At 37.8% G+C, this 13,185-nt stretch overlaps 1 protein-coding gene across 3 annotated transcripts in view; it reads right to left on the reverse strand.

The window, feature by feature from the left end:
- Nucleotides 1-13,185, reverse strand: part of LOC122712420 (protein Tob1-like) — a 106,354-nt gene that overhangs the window by 37,762 nt on the left and 55,407 nt on the right. The window contains exon 3 of one of the 3 annotated variants that reach the window (XM_043932098.1): nt 11,879-12,043. The exons of 1 other annotated variant lie outside the window; for it this stretch is intronic. The gene's annotated coding sequence lies outside the window, so the exon portion shown is untranslated. Of the gene's footprint in view, nt 1-11,878; nt 12,606-13,185 lie in introns of those variants that run through there. One more of the 3 variants, XM_043932097.1, reaches the window with a different exon arrangement.

The following is a 13,185-nucleotide window of genomic DNA, read 5'->3' on the forward strand; positions in this document are numbered from 1 at the left end:
TTTTTTTTTTTTTTTTTGGTGTGATTCGTTTCGATGGTTTTAATTTCGTAGAATCGTAATATTTTTGTTTGTGTTTTGACGTGTTACGTATAACGAATCGAAATTTCAGAGACACGATCCAATTTCTCGGACTAGATCATAATTCCATTAATGGATGATCGTACAACAAAAACGTCAATTATGTAATAAACGTCGAGTTGATTTAAATAAAGATAACGAGAGAATCGATATACGTCCGTTACAAGCACGTACAAGAAGGAAAAGAGAGAAATATTGGGTACGTTATCAACATTAATAAATCGGCTAATTGTATCGCGTTCTCGTTTATCTGTAAACACAAAGCCAGACGGAATAAAATCGCATTTGGAAAAAAACAAAAGACAGAATGAGCGCTCTGATAATCGGTTGTCGTTTCCAAGGATTAACGTGATTCATTGTAACAAAATTGTATCGGCGAAATTTTATCGTATGGTATGAATAAGCTGCGTGGCAGAAACAGAAATCTGCACGACTGAAAAATATTAGAGAGAGAGAGAGAGAGAGAGAGAGAGGGGAAGAGAAGAGAAAAAAGAAGAAATTAATACATTCAAAGAAATACATAATACGTTACTTTCTCGTAAAATCATACAATTTTTTGATCGCTTTCGATAAGTTGAAGTTATCAGCCAATTAATTATCTTTGATGTACGTAATCTTCGATAATTTTGTAGGATTAATTCGACTTAAGTTCTCACATATGCGATAACGATTCTTTTTTCAAATCAAAATAAGAATTTTTGTCTTAGACATAAAAAGTTTCTCATGGGCGTGAATTTATCCCTATTCGAAATAGAAATTTTATCATTTAGAAAATCATTCCTCGAATTCTAAAACTGGCAATCGTTATAATTCTTGATCAAGAGAAATTCGATTGGATTGAGCCAGCAACAATGCTCTAAAATCTCTTCGAGTCGAGCAAAAATCTTAAAAAAAAAAAAAAAAAATAAAAATAAAAATCCAAGAAAACTATACTCTACACTTAAGATAAAAATCGAAAGAATCAAAATCTCCCCTCGAAACGAATATCAATTTTTCTGAATATCGGAACGAGTCTCGACGACTCTCGAAGACTTAAGTAAGATACGTATCAAGTTCATAAAACTGCAAAATATCTAGCATAGCAACGACACATCAAAAACACTGAGACATCGCTCGGTATATCAAAGAGAGCGAGTGTCTCAAAGTGCATACCTCGCATATCACTTATCCTAAGCGTAATCTCTGCACATTGTTCGCATTACGGTTTCCTTCGCGAAGCTCCTTTCCTTCGATCTCGTGGTATTATGTAAAGCAGGCCTAGTGATATTATTAGTGAAAAAAAAAAAAAAAACAAAACGGGCCAGATCGGTCCGTCAATATTTCAATACTCTTCCTACATTCTCTTCCTATTATTATCCACGAGGGAGTCACATGTAACGATAACGCGAACGAATCTACAAAATTCTATCGATAAATATATCAATGACGCTCTGCGATAATGCTCTTCGCCATAATATCCAACCGTAACCTGTTTCTGTTCGAGGAATCGACCATCGAGCTACGATTGTGACGTGTGCATAGTGATTAAAGAGATACGAACGCGATAAGAATGAATTTTTTGGTACTCGAGTCGGACGGGAGGGACGGAGGGAGTGATGAAATTTCGTGATTCGTTATGAAATTTCGTGAAACCAGAATTCTTTCGATCTTCAATTTTCGATTATTCTAAAAAGAGATAAAAAAAAAATATATTATTTATCTATCGTGCAAGTATTTAAAATTCGATTTCAAAAAAAAAACACCACTTGCCACTTAAGAATTTCTCGTAGTAAATTCTTAATTATCCAAAGTTTTTCGACGATCCTCTTTGCATTTGCGGGTATAAATATAAATCATTCGAACCGGTGACGGAGGCTCTGTCGGGGCAGCGAAAGGCTTCGTTTTAAACGGTTATAGTCGATAATGCTTATGCACGACTTGGCTCGGCCACTTTGAACTTGGAGGGTCGTGTAAATCGCACGGAAAACGGGCTACTAGGTCATCTCGACCGGCTCCTCGTCCGGCCACACACGATGTATATAAAGGTGCGCGAGGAGGAGAGAATTTTTCCTCCGTTCATCCACTTTTACTTTTATAAGCCGTGGTTCGATGGCGCCTCGTTCCCACCGCGTTTACACCCGATATCTGTCGTTGCCTTCGATCATTCCAGCTTTTACAAATGAAATTTCTATTTTATAAAAATATAAATAGAAACACGATCTCACGTACGCGAGAGGGGGGATCTATTTCGAAGTACCTTATCACGCGTTTGAGAGAATTAAAAGAGAGTTTTGCAAGAGAGAACGTATTGCTTTTTCTTTCCTTTTCTTTTTTTTTTTTTTTGTGACGAAACGATGACTCGAAGGAACACGATTGAAACAGATAACAGGAATTTTTTTCTTATTTTTATCCGCTGTATTTGAGTTTCTACGACAAGTGTGTATACTTTGAAATTATCGCAATTATCGAGTCTATAACTAAGTACATAGATAATGAGTGAATATTTATTTACTTCGTATTTTAGTTTCTATCCGCGATAAATCTAGCTCACAAGGCTTGTACACCTTGAAATTAAATTATCGAGCCGATCCTCTGCGCCATCCTCCCTTCGAGATTAATTTTAAAATTCCAATGCTTCGTTAGTCACCGCCATCTTAAACCCTTCCACTACGATCCATCGCTCAAACGTTCAAACAAGATTTTCTTCCAACCTCCATCCGTTCCGGCATACGTCGTTCACCCTCTAACTGACCCACAAACTCGAAAGCCTCGTCCACCGATCAATCTCCATAAACGTTCCCATTCGAAACGCGACCGGCTTCCTAAATAGCCGGCCATAAACTTAATCAGACTGCGTGTTTACCAATATATCGAGACCGTGTTCCGTGTCGCACGAGAATAAAGACGCTCGTCACGTAACCGAAAATCTTCCACATCGTGCCTATATATGTATATGTATAATATATATATATATATAAATTTGTACATACGAACGAACGTAGCACATGGGCGAGGATCGAAGGAAGGAAGGACCGCACGAAACGTGGTCGCCCAAGTCTCGTAATTTTGATCGCGCGAGCGATAAAACAAGGCGAAATTGCGAGAGCAAACACAGGACAGGGCTCGACACACGAGGGCTCGAGCACAAACTACCGCTACTACCTAGGGTTAAAATTACGCCCCCGACTTGCAGCCACGTTTGGAGATTCGTTTGGCAACCCTGTCATTTTCCTCGAGAGCCCTTAACGAGAGCACGTCCCCGTCGTGCCGCCACCCTCGAAAAATGCAACCCCTCTCTAAAAGGGTAGAAGTAGGGGGTGGAGTCAAGGTGAAATAAAAGCTGTTACACTCGGTAACGAGCTTGGGACAAGCAATAACGTCGCATGGAAATTTATTACGGTAAACACGGGCGCATCCTCCGGGCCCTGGTTACGATAGTTGTAAAACAAGGTTTTCGAGCGATTGCTCGTTTGCTCTTCCTCTTCCTCTTCCTTTCAGATTTGAGAAAAAAAGGGAAAGGTTGAGGAGGAAAAATTTACTTGGAAAGTGTCTTGGAAAGTTTTTGATGCAAGTTTCGTACGCGAAAGTAGAACTGGAAATGTGGAATTCTAGCTTCTATCTTCTTGGAATCGATGAAAGGAGTCGTAATTGGAATTCTATTTTTTGGTTGGTGCTAATCTAATTTGCAATAGACGAGTTTAAGAGTTTCAATCTAACGAACGTTGGTTAAAATTTTAAAAGAAGATGTAACTGTGGGAGAATTAGAATTCTATTTTTTTTTTTTTTTTTTTTCGTAGACGATAAGTGAGTTTAAGACATTCATAATGGATTAGCTAAAATTTTGAAAGAGGATGTAACAATGGAAGGATCGGAGTTCTATTTTCTTTTCGCGGTAATTTAATTTAAAAGACGTAGGTTCAAGATTTCGAATCGATATTCGTTCCCTTAAAATTCTATTCTTTTCACTTGTTTCATCAAACAAGATTATACTTGAACAAATTCTACGCATAATAGAGTCCAAAGCGATATTTTCGAGGATAATCAAAACTTTTCGTTCGCCTATAACTCGACTTTTCCACTGGCGATCAACTTCGCCAACTTTCAAGTGGAGACTGCCGTCACTGATCAGACCGAGCGTTACCCGATACCTTTTCTCTGACTTTTCATTTATTACGATTCGTAGTACATCGAGGAAGCAGCGAATTTCTTCGTTCGCGTAATCGATCGCGAATCTTTCTGTTCCATTTTCGCAAGGGAGTAGTTTCACGTGGGAAGTGGGTCGACGAAAATCGCGGAGGCTTCTCGCAATCGAATCTCAAGAGCACTCGAGAAAAAGAGAGAAAAAAAGGAAAAAGTCAAAAGCGAGATTTTTGCCAACAATACGAGAAATACGGCCTATAAAACGAGGTGGAAATATACCCCTCCCGCGCTTGCCTTCGTTATATTGGATTCTGCGAATCAATAAACCTCGCTTACGTCACGAGCATGCTGATCCTAATGCAACGAGGTTGCAACGCGTGTTTCAACACAAAACAGAGAACATCCTCGACTCGTTCGACCGTTCTATCGAAGGGTACTAAAAATGTGTCGGCACTAAAGTTTTCGTTTCGTTTCAGATCGAATGTTTTTTTCGAAAGAATGTCTGCAACGAACAGACGCGTATGAATCGGTAACGATGGAAATTCTTCGAATCGTAATTTTTTTTTTTCTTTTATGTAAAAGTAAGATAAAGATATCCTAAGAAATTCGAAAAGTTTTGGGATGATCGATCATTGATGGTCAATTTGAATTTGTTCGATTTTTGATTTGATAGCGAAACGAGAGACGAAAGAGATTCGTGGTTGGTATTAGAGATGAGAACGATGAGATAACGGTATAACGTGACCTCCTGTTTTCGAGCCAATTGTTATTTCAGACATTTGGTTAAATTTGTTCAGACATTCCCGTCGTAGGAATAATATTTTTTCGATTATTATTTCGAGAACGTTCGAGTTTCCACGGAAGACGTTGGTTCAATAAGAGAAGTTGGAAGAGAGAAAAATTAAACGGCGGCGGATTGGAAAATGGAATTGGTGTATCTATACGACACGAGGAAATACCAAGTACGAAGAGCAAAGTTCACGTCGAGCCACGGGCAATATTTAAGAAATGCAACCTTTGCTCACCGGGGAAGCAAAACCGAAGAAAAACGATATGTCAAACGGAGTTCACGGATGACGATTACTAAAAAGAGAACAACATCTTTGTTAAATGTCACTGCTTTCACCGTTAATTTCACAACGATCTTTGACGATCCAATGGACACGATGACTTTCCCTCTTGCTATTTTATCTAAATTAGCCATTAATCAAATTTCACGCCCATTATATAACTTTATAGCAATTAAAAAATCAATCTTCTCAAGACAAACGTTGCCCTTTCCTCTTTCATTAAGTTTCTAATTTCGTCTCTAAAAAACTATTAATAGTCCCAACAAGTCTTGGAAATACAATCGAAACGATATTTACCTTATCCAAAATATATCCCATTCGGATTTTATCCAACGATCGAAGGAATTCGGAAAAATATACACAAAAGATATTTGCGATTCAAACTTGCGATTCCCATTTGTAATCTTCTCACACGCGAGGAATTTCCTCGCGAAGACTAAAAATTATGACTATTCAACACTTATTCAATAATCAATATAAGATCTTTGAAACGTATCCAAAAGATATTTACCCTACTTCAAACTTCCCATCTGCCCGAATTCGAAAATCCTAGAATGTCGGAAACCTCGAACGCGATATTTACTCGCTTCGAATTTCTCATTTGTAATCCTCCCGTCTACTCGAATTTCCCATTCGCAATCCTTCCTTCCTTTCATCAATTATATGTCTGAAAATACAAAGGAAAATGAAAATACGAACGACGATCTCCTCGACGAGTATTTATTCGTCTCGAATTTCGTTGAATATAATTTTCCTACAAGCTGAAAATTTAAACGATCGCAAGCCAATAATTTCATATTCCACTCGTGGAATAATTTTTTCTTAATATCTCGAAATTCAAGGATCGCAAGATTGCTCGAGGAAACGCGAAACACGTCCACAGGTGGATATTTACCTACATCAACAAATTCCCCGTTCTCAGTCCATTCACGTTTCAATTCTTTTCCGCGAAAAAAAGGGGAGCCGAAGAGACGGACCGTCCGAAAAAAATACCAACGATTCACGGAGCAGAACATCGCTGCTACGCGTCCAGAATGGAACAACGAGGCGGACAATGAACACGGTTTTCAGCGTTATTCTTGACCGACCCCCTTTCCCCTAAGAGGAGGGGGACGATCCTCGAGTTCTGTGATGGATCGGTTGTGGTGACGCGTGAAAAGCGATCGTACTTCCGCGAACTTGTCTCGAGAAGATGTGTAGATCGTAGATTGTAGAATTGAAGAACGAAACGCTTTGCGAATTAACAAACTAGAAGGGGTTAAAAAGAATTAAAACGAGACATTTCGAAATAACTTTCGCCATTGTGCGACCGTTGTTTATCCGTATGATCCGTTGCAGATGGAAAGTTGCCTCGTATAATTTCAATTACGCGTGATAATTTGGCGAGAATTATCTAGACATAAATTTTCTTCGAGATTTTTATCGCATTCGTGAAGAAATGCAAGCTAACAGGTCTCGATAAATATGAATCGTATATCGTTCGATCTATATTATCAGAGAGTAAAATGTGCAAACGTATTATCTTATAATCCTTTCTGATTAATTCTTTTTTCTTTCTGAAGATCGAGAAATAATCGAGACAAGAGATAATCTTTATATATATATATATATATAATTTCTATTTAAGAATGTACTATCGAAGGAGAACAAAAATAATTCAATCTTTCTACGAATCCGATCTATTTGAAAATGAAAAAAAAAAAAAAAAAAAATAGCCTTGCAACGATCCATCGTATTATTCCCCCTCCAATATTTTGTTTCACGTTCCCTCGAAGCATTGAAATACGTACAGAATAATTAATGCGGGTTGCATGGAGAATCAGTTTCCTCCTTACAAAGATTCAGATGCTTTTTGCGATCGTATAAAAAACGTGAGAAATTGCATTGGACCGTGGAAATAGAAGCTCGATTCCCCGGCTCGTGTAAAAGCGGACGCTGATTTACAAGGCCAATAGCATTTATCGCAAACTCTGTAAAACGAAGCGAAGGTTCGAGATCCTTTTACGGGAGAGAGAGAGAGAGAGAGAGAGAGAGAGAGAGAGAGAAAGAGAGAGAAGAGGATTAACAGCCTGTTTCTAAACCCTGTTTCGTCGAAAAGGGATAAACGTTACGCGAGAGAGGCGATGAAAATTCGACTTTCGTCCTCGTAAAACGTGCCTACGCGCGTTGCTCGATGGCCCAGTAAAGGCCGAATGTGGCAGGAAAATTTATTTTGATCAAGGGGGTGGATGAATTGTAACATCGTCCCCCTTTTCGTTTCCCTCTACTCTCGAAGCACAATTTTTTATACGCTCTTCTTACACGGGAAAGAAAAAGGTTATAATTGAATTTACATTATATCGTTGAGATAGTTCGTTCGGAATGCGATTTCGTAAAAAAATGTAAATTGGTAAATTTCTGTGATAATTTATTTACTTGTTGAATTATTTACTTGTTGAAAGTTTAAGAAGTCAATCAGAATTCAGAAAGAAACAAAATTTAGTCCCCTTAATCATAATCCCAAATTTTCGTATTTAAAATCATCCCCTATTTCAGACACTCGATCAATAACTTAAAAAAATTTCCAAAGTTACTCGTCACGGCTAAATCACGATATGAAACGTACATTATCCTCTCGTAATTTTCAATTCAATCACGATGATAATGCAAAGGATCCGTAAGACACATAAATCACGTGATAATTAAAAGAGAATACTAATTACGAGGAGACGAAGAACACGATTGATTTCACCCATCGAATTAAACCCATCCATCGTCCACGTTTCATGCGCATCCCTCGCCAAAACTCTCGATTCTTTTTCTTCTTTTTTTTTTTTTTTTTTTTTCCTTTCATAGTGACTACGATTAATCTCGCCTTCCCCGCGACCACGGAGAAACGTGGTGGTTGGAATTTATCGCCCGCGCGAATACTTTGCCTTCGATATCGGCATATTAATTTTCGGCCGAGTACACGAACCGAGAAACTTTCGACCGCACTCTTTAATTACCAACGGACGATTTTTCATCGTCCCCGATTCCGCTCTGGAACTCGTGTCGATACATCGATGCGATATATATTATAAGAATTACGAAGATTCTTTGATTGACGCAAAAGTATAATGATTCGTGCAAAGTTCTTATTAGATTATTATTATTATTATTATTAGTTTGATTAATTGCGAGCACGCAAGCTTTTCAGACGTATTCATAACGTAATTAGTATATAAATAAAATAATAAAAACAAATTTTTCTGTCTAAAATAAACATGAATAAAAAAGAAGCAAATAGGATCTGATAAACTTTTAATTCTTAAAGATTGAAAAATTTAAAGAGAAAAATAAAAAATAGAAATGGATAGGAAAATATCGAAAATTACAACGAAAAATGTAAAAATATCAAGATTCGTTTATACATCGTTCCGTAATTAAATCTGACTCTTAACCTTTAACCGGGACATTTTCTTTTGAAAAGGTTAGCGGAAATATTCAAACGGTGGCCTCCACCCACGCTGACGCAAACGAGGGTTTCGTTGACCGGCCCCTGGGCTGACATGTTTGCACGGGCCTCAAAAGCTTTATTTGCCGAGCGAGATTTTCCAATTAAACCGTGATTAATCCGCGCGACGAATGCTTAGGGCCGAAATGTTTACGACGCGGGGATGAAATAAGTTGCTTGTATACAGAGCGTCGAAAATCGATACACACTGTGTGGGTGTTGGATGGGCGGGGTTGAGTGCAGAGGAATTGACGATAATCCGATTTCGATGGACGGCACGAGTTGGATAATTCGTTTGCCTCGTGCCATTCCAAAGAGGGAGGAAGAGAGAGGACGGACGAAGAGAGGAGAGAGAGAGAGAGAGAGAGAGAGAGAGAGAGAGAGAGAGAGAGAGAGAGGAAGAAGGACGATCTGGTTCTATCCTCCTCTCTATTCCCTCTCTTTGTCGTCGAATGGAACTATTGAATTCCGTTTTCCTCGACTCGCGTGACTCGAATCGCGAAAAAATTCGAACTGCGTAGAGGAAAAGCGCTTCGAAATGACGCTACGTCCCGTGAAATATAGGAAATTCTTGCCGATAAAATTCTTCCGATTATCCGCGTCGTTGCTGTAATTAGCTGTGATCTGAATTAATTGATCGGCGATTCTGCATTTATAATCAGAAAGAATCCCATTCTATTTTTTTAATCGAATAAAAATATTACAGTGGAAGAAACACGCCAACGAGGAATCGCGTTGCCAAATCGCGTTATATTGGAAAGATATTTGAATGCAAAATAGTAAATACTTATATTAAGTAATTTTCATATGTTGAATATTCATATTTGTACAATGTTTTACGCGTGAATAGTTTACGAGGGAATAAAGATATTTAAATTAACGATGTTTTAATTAAGCGAATGATTAAAGAATTAGAAACTATTTTGCAATCTGCTTATACTGCGAGAAAAGTAAGAGAAAGATCGTATATTCGTGCGACGCTGTCGCTTTCTGTAAATAGATAGTATTTTAGTATTCACTCTATGAATTATTTTATTACGACACAAAAATTTTTTTCGATTATAAATAATATATAAATTATTATATAAGCAATTATTACTTATATAATCAATTAATACAGATAAGATAAGTTGATAAAAATTTGCATAGTAAATAAAATCAAAATCTGCATCATGATTTCATTATAATTTATTAAACCATCTTGATCAATTAATTCATCAAACGCGAAACGTCGACGCCATCTCGAATAGCGACTGCGACCTTGCTATTATTGTCGCGCTATTTTCGTAAGCAACCCGAGCAATCTGACGTAAATAAATGCGTAAATACCTACATTGCGTTTTGACCCATTAATTCATTACACCCGCCTAATTAATTAATTCTTTCAACGCGATGCGTCACACGACAAAGCCTAAATCGCGAATGGAAATCGCCATTTCCGTAGTAAAAGCAAGAGTTCCAGACGGCGTTACGACTTTAACGTAATTTGTCATAATAGGCATGTTTGTTTGATGTAATACCAGGAGGACTGAGTCATGGCGATCGTTCCAGATCCAACCTTGAAGAAAAGCGAAACGCCTTGGATCGATTGGCAACGAGTTGCGATTTTCAGATCGATCCGTCGAACCGATGGTATTTCATTTACCTTTTAAACGAGGCTGCATTCCAACGGATGAATCGTCTCGATGAATCGATATTCTAACACTATTACACCTTTCTTCAACGCGAAAACTTAACACACTCGATCGGTAATCACTTATAGCCATAGGATATTCATCGTAAATGTTAGTATGGTTTTTCGAATATTGTCAACAATGTAATAGAAAGTAAAAATAGATATTAAACAGCATTCTATTGATAACGAAAAGCAATATAAATGCTGGAATACTAAATATGTTCATAAAGAATCCTAAGATAATATTTTTATTGCAAACTATCAATAAAATGCATCGTGTATCGATTTGCATTTGTAAAAAATATGTAAAAAAAAAAAAAAAAAAAAAAAAAAAGAAAAAAAAAGAGTGGAGAATGCATATTCTCAGGATCAAACATTGCTGAAACGCTTTTTCTTTAATAAAGAAGTCAAGGACGCTTTTAATTTTTTAAATGACATCACACAATCTTTTCTATTCATTTGTATTGTAAGTAACATCGTGAAAAAAATTCAAGGATATTAATAATATTGCTCATTTTCTTTAAGCTTGTTTCCATTAAATTTTTATTTATAGGAACGATTTAATGGATAAGAGATAAGAGAATTTTGTCTCGCGAAATTTTGCGCAATTCATAATAACATGATCACATATCTTTATGATATAAACAAGAATCTATGACACACAAATCTATCCATTATTTTTGTTTTGTTAAAACGTGCCATTGAATGTTTCTATGAGGTTATTGATTCACTGCGCATTACTAAAGAATTTTATCATTTATTTAACAATCATTCTTCTAAGTAAATTATTAGAGATAACTATTTTGTATCGCAGAATTTTTTTACGATATTGAATATTCTAATTTTTTTTATATTAATATTTTTATATAACATCACTTCGTGATTACCAAAGATGAATCGCGGTGACTGTTACGAAATCATTACTTATATATATATGTATCACTATGCTATATGTATTACTAAAATATCACCAACATATGTGTTTCATACTTTCGAAACGATTCTCGATTGTTCAATTTTATATACACTATTGTGACAATTTTTTTTTTATCAATTCAAACAATAAAGACACATCGCCGATTCGAAATAAAATATTTGACTCGACGCGACGCGATATTTGAAATTACGACGTAAGTGAAGTTATGTGAAAGCAATCGATTCGATATATCGAATGAATTGCGATAATCGCAGAATTTGGCGCGACTACTGCGCCACAAAACGCGGCAAAGACGTTGTTGAACCGTTATGATGTCGAACGTGCTTCGATCGCGTGACACGTTACAGAATTCGCATCGCGACGGGTTTCGTGCATAAATTACTTAACCGTGTGACGCGTGTGTACACAACAGTTGTGGAAAAAAAACAGGCCTGAGATCACGCGAGTTACTGTTCCGCGGAGTGAACGCGATCAAAAAACTCAAAGAGTGTTCTCGAATCAGAGAAGAAAAGTTCGATACTCACATGTCTTTGTCGAATCAGCGAACACTATTCTCGTCCCTCGAATGAAAGTACGAAAGCACGAAATGACGTGAGTGGAAGATCACTAAGTTCGGCAACACCCTCGGAATATCCTTGTCCGGAATGCGGAATATCCACACTTCTGCTTTCTCACCGTGCTTCGTTTTCCTACAAGGTACGACCACGAAATATTTTCTTCTATTACACTTTTTTTATAGAGATTGTAGCTCCCCCAAAAAACGGGAACAAGCTATCACTCGCGTAATATCAATTCTCACTGCGATCCGGTATTTCATCCGGTGAAATAAGGTTATGTCTCGTATCGTTGACGCGTAAAACGTTACGTATAAAAGTAAAAAAAGAAAGACGCGGAGATTCGGAAGAAAGGGAAAACGATCGGAGCAGTCACGGTTGCGATATTGCTCCTCCTTTCTTCGCTATGTTTTTTCTTCTATCGATATTCGGTCGTGTTGCTCGCTGCAACGACGTTCGCGGTGTGTCGTGTCAGTTCTCGAATGAAGCACTGAGGAAAGAACTCGTCCTTTGCGCGCGCGCGTTACTGCACACGCGTATACTATGTACATATATAGACAAGTATAGATATTATATACAACACAGTGCCCCTGTAATGTCCTTCGTTCCGTGAGCGAACGTTTTTCTTTTTTTGGTCAGAACGGTTACCGCTTCGTAAATTTACACGAACAGTCACTCGCGAGTGCCGTTGCGAGACTGGAACGCGGGGAAACATGTGCGGCCTCTTACATATCGCTCTGGGCGAAGGGGGAGTCGGGGAGAGGAGTAGGGGGAGCCACCGAGGGCTTCGGTGGGGGAAGATCCCACTCCGCGAGCCACGAGAGGGGATATAATTGGCAAGGACGCGAGACTTCGACGTGTCGCGGTCGCTTGACGTACTACTTTTTTCCTAGCACTTGTTCTTGCTTTCTTGCGGGCACATTGATAAGGAAAGTTATCGAAAAATTCCAGTTTTCTTGAGATCTGAAATAGGATTTCGGAGAGGAAAAAAAAGATCGTTCTATTTTATAGGAAAATACGTTTAGGAAAACTACCGTGTTAAAGATAGGGTGAGAGCTTGTTCCTTTTGGAGCTGGTTAACTATATTTAGAGCCTAGTTTCCACCCGTTGTTGAGGTATAGCGAGGGAAATAGAACACCAAGAGTAGCTAGCATAAACGATGTCTGTTATAAATCGAGTTAACTCGTTGAATTTTTTTAATATCCACTCGTAAATACAAATTACCCAAGAAAATATTACCAGCAATTTTAATTAGTGATTCAGCCTTCTGCACTTAA

Source organism: Apis laboriosa, unplaced genomic scaffold (assembly GCF_014066325.1).
Source record: "Apis laboriosa isolate Shangri-la unplaced genomic scaffold, ASM1406632v1 scaffold1_cov151, whole genome shotgun sequence".
NCBI lineage: Eukaryota > Metazoa > Arthropoda > Insecta > Hymenoptera > Apidae > Apis > Apis laboriosa.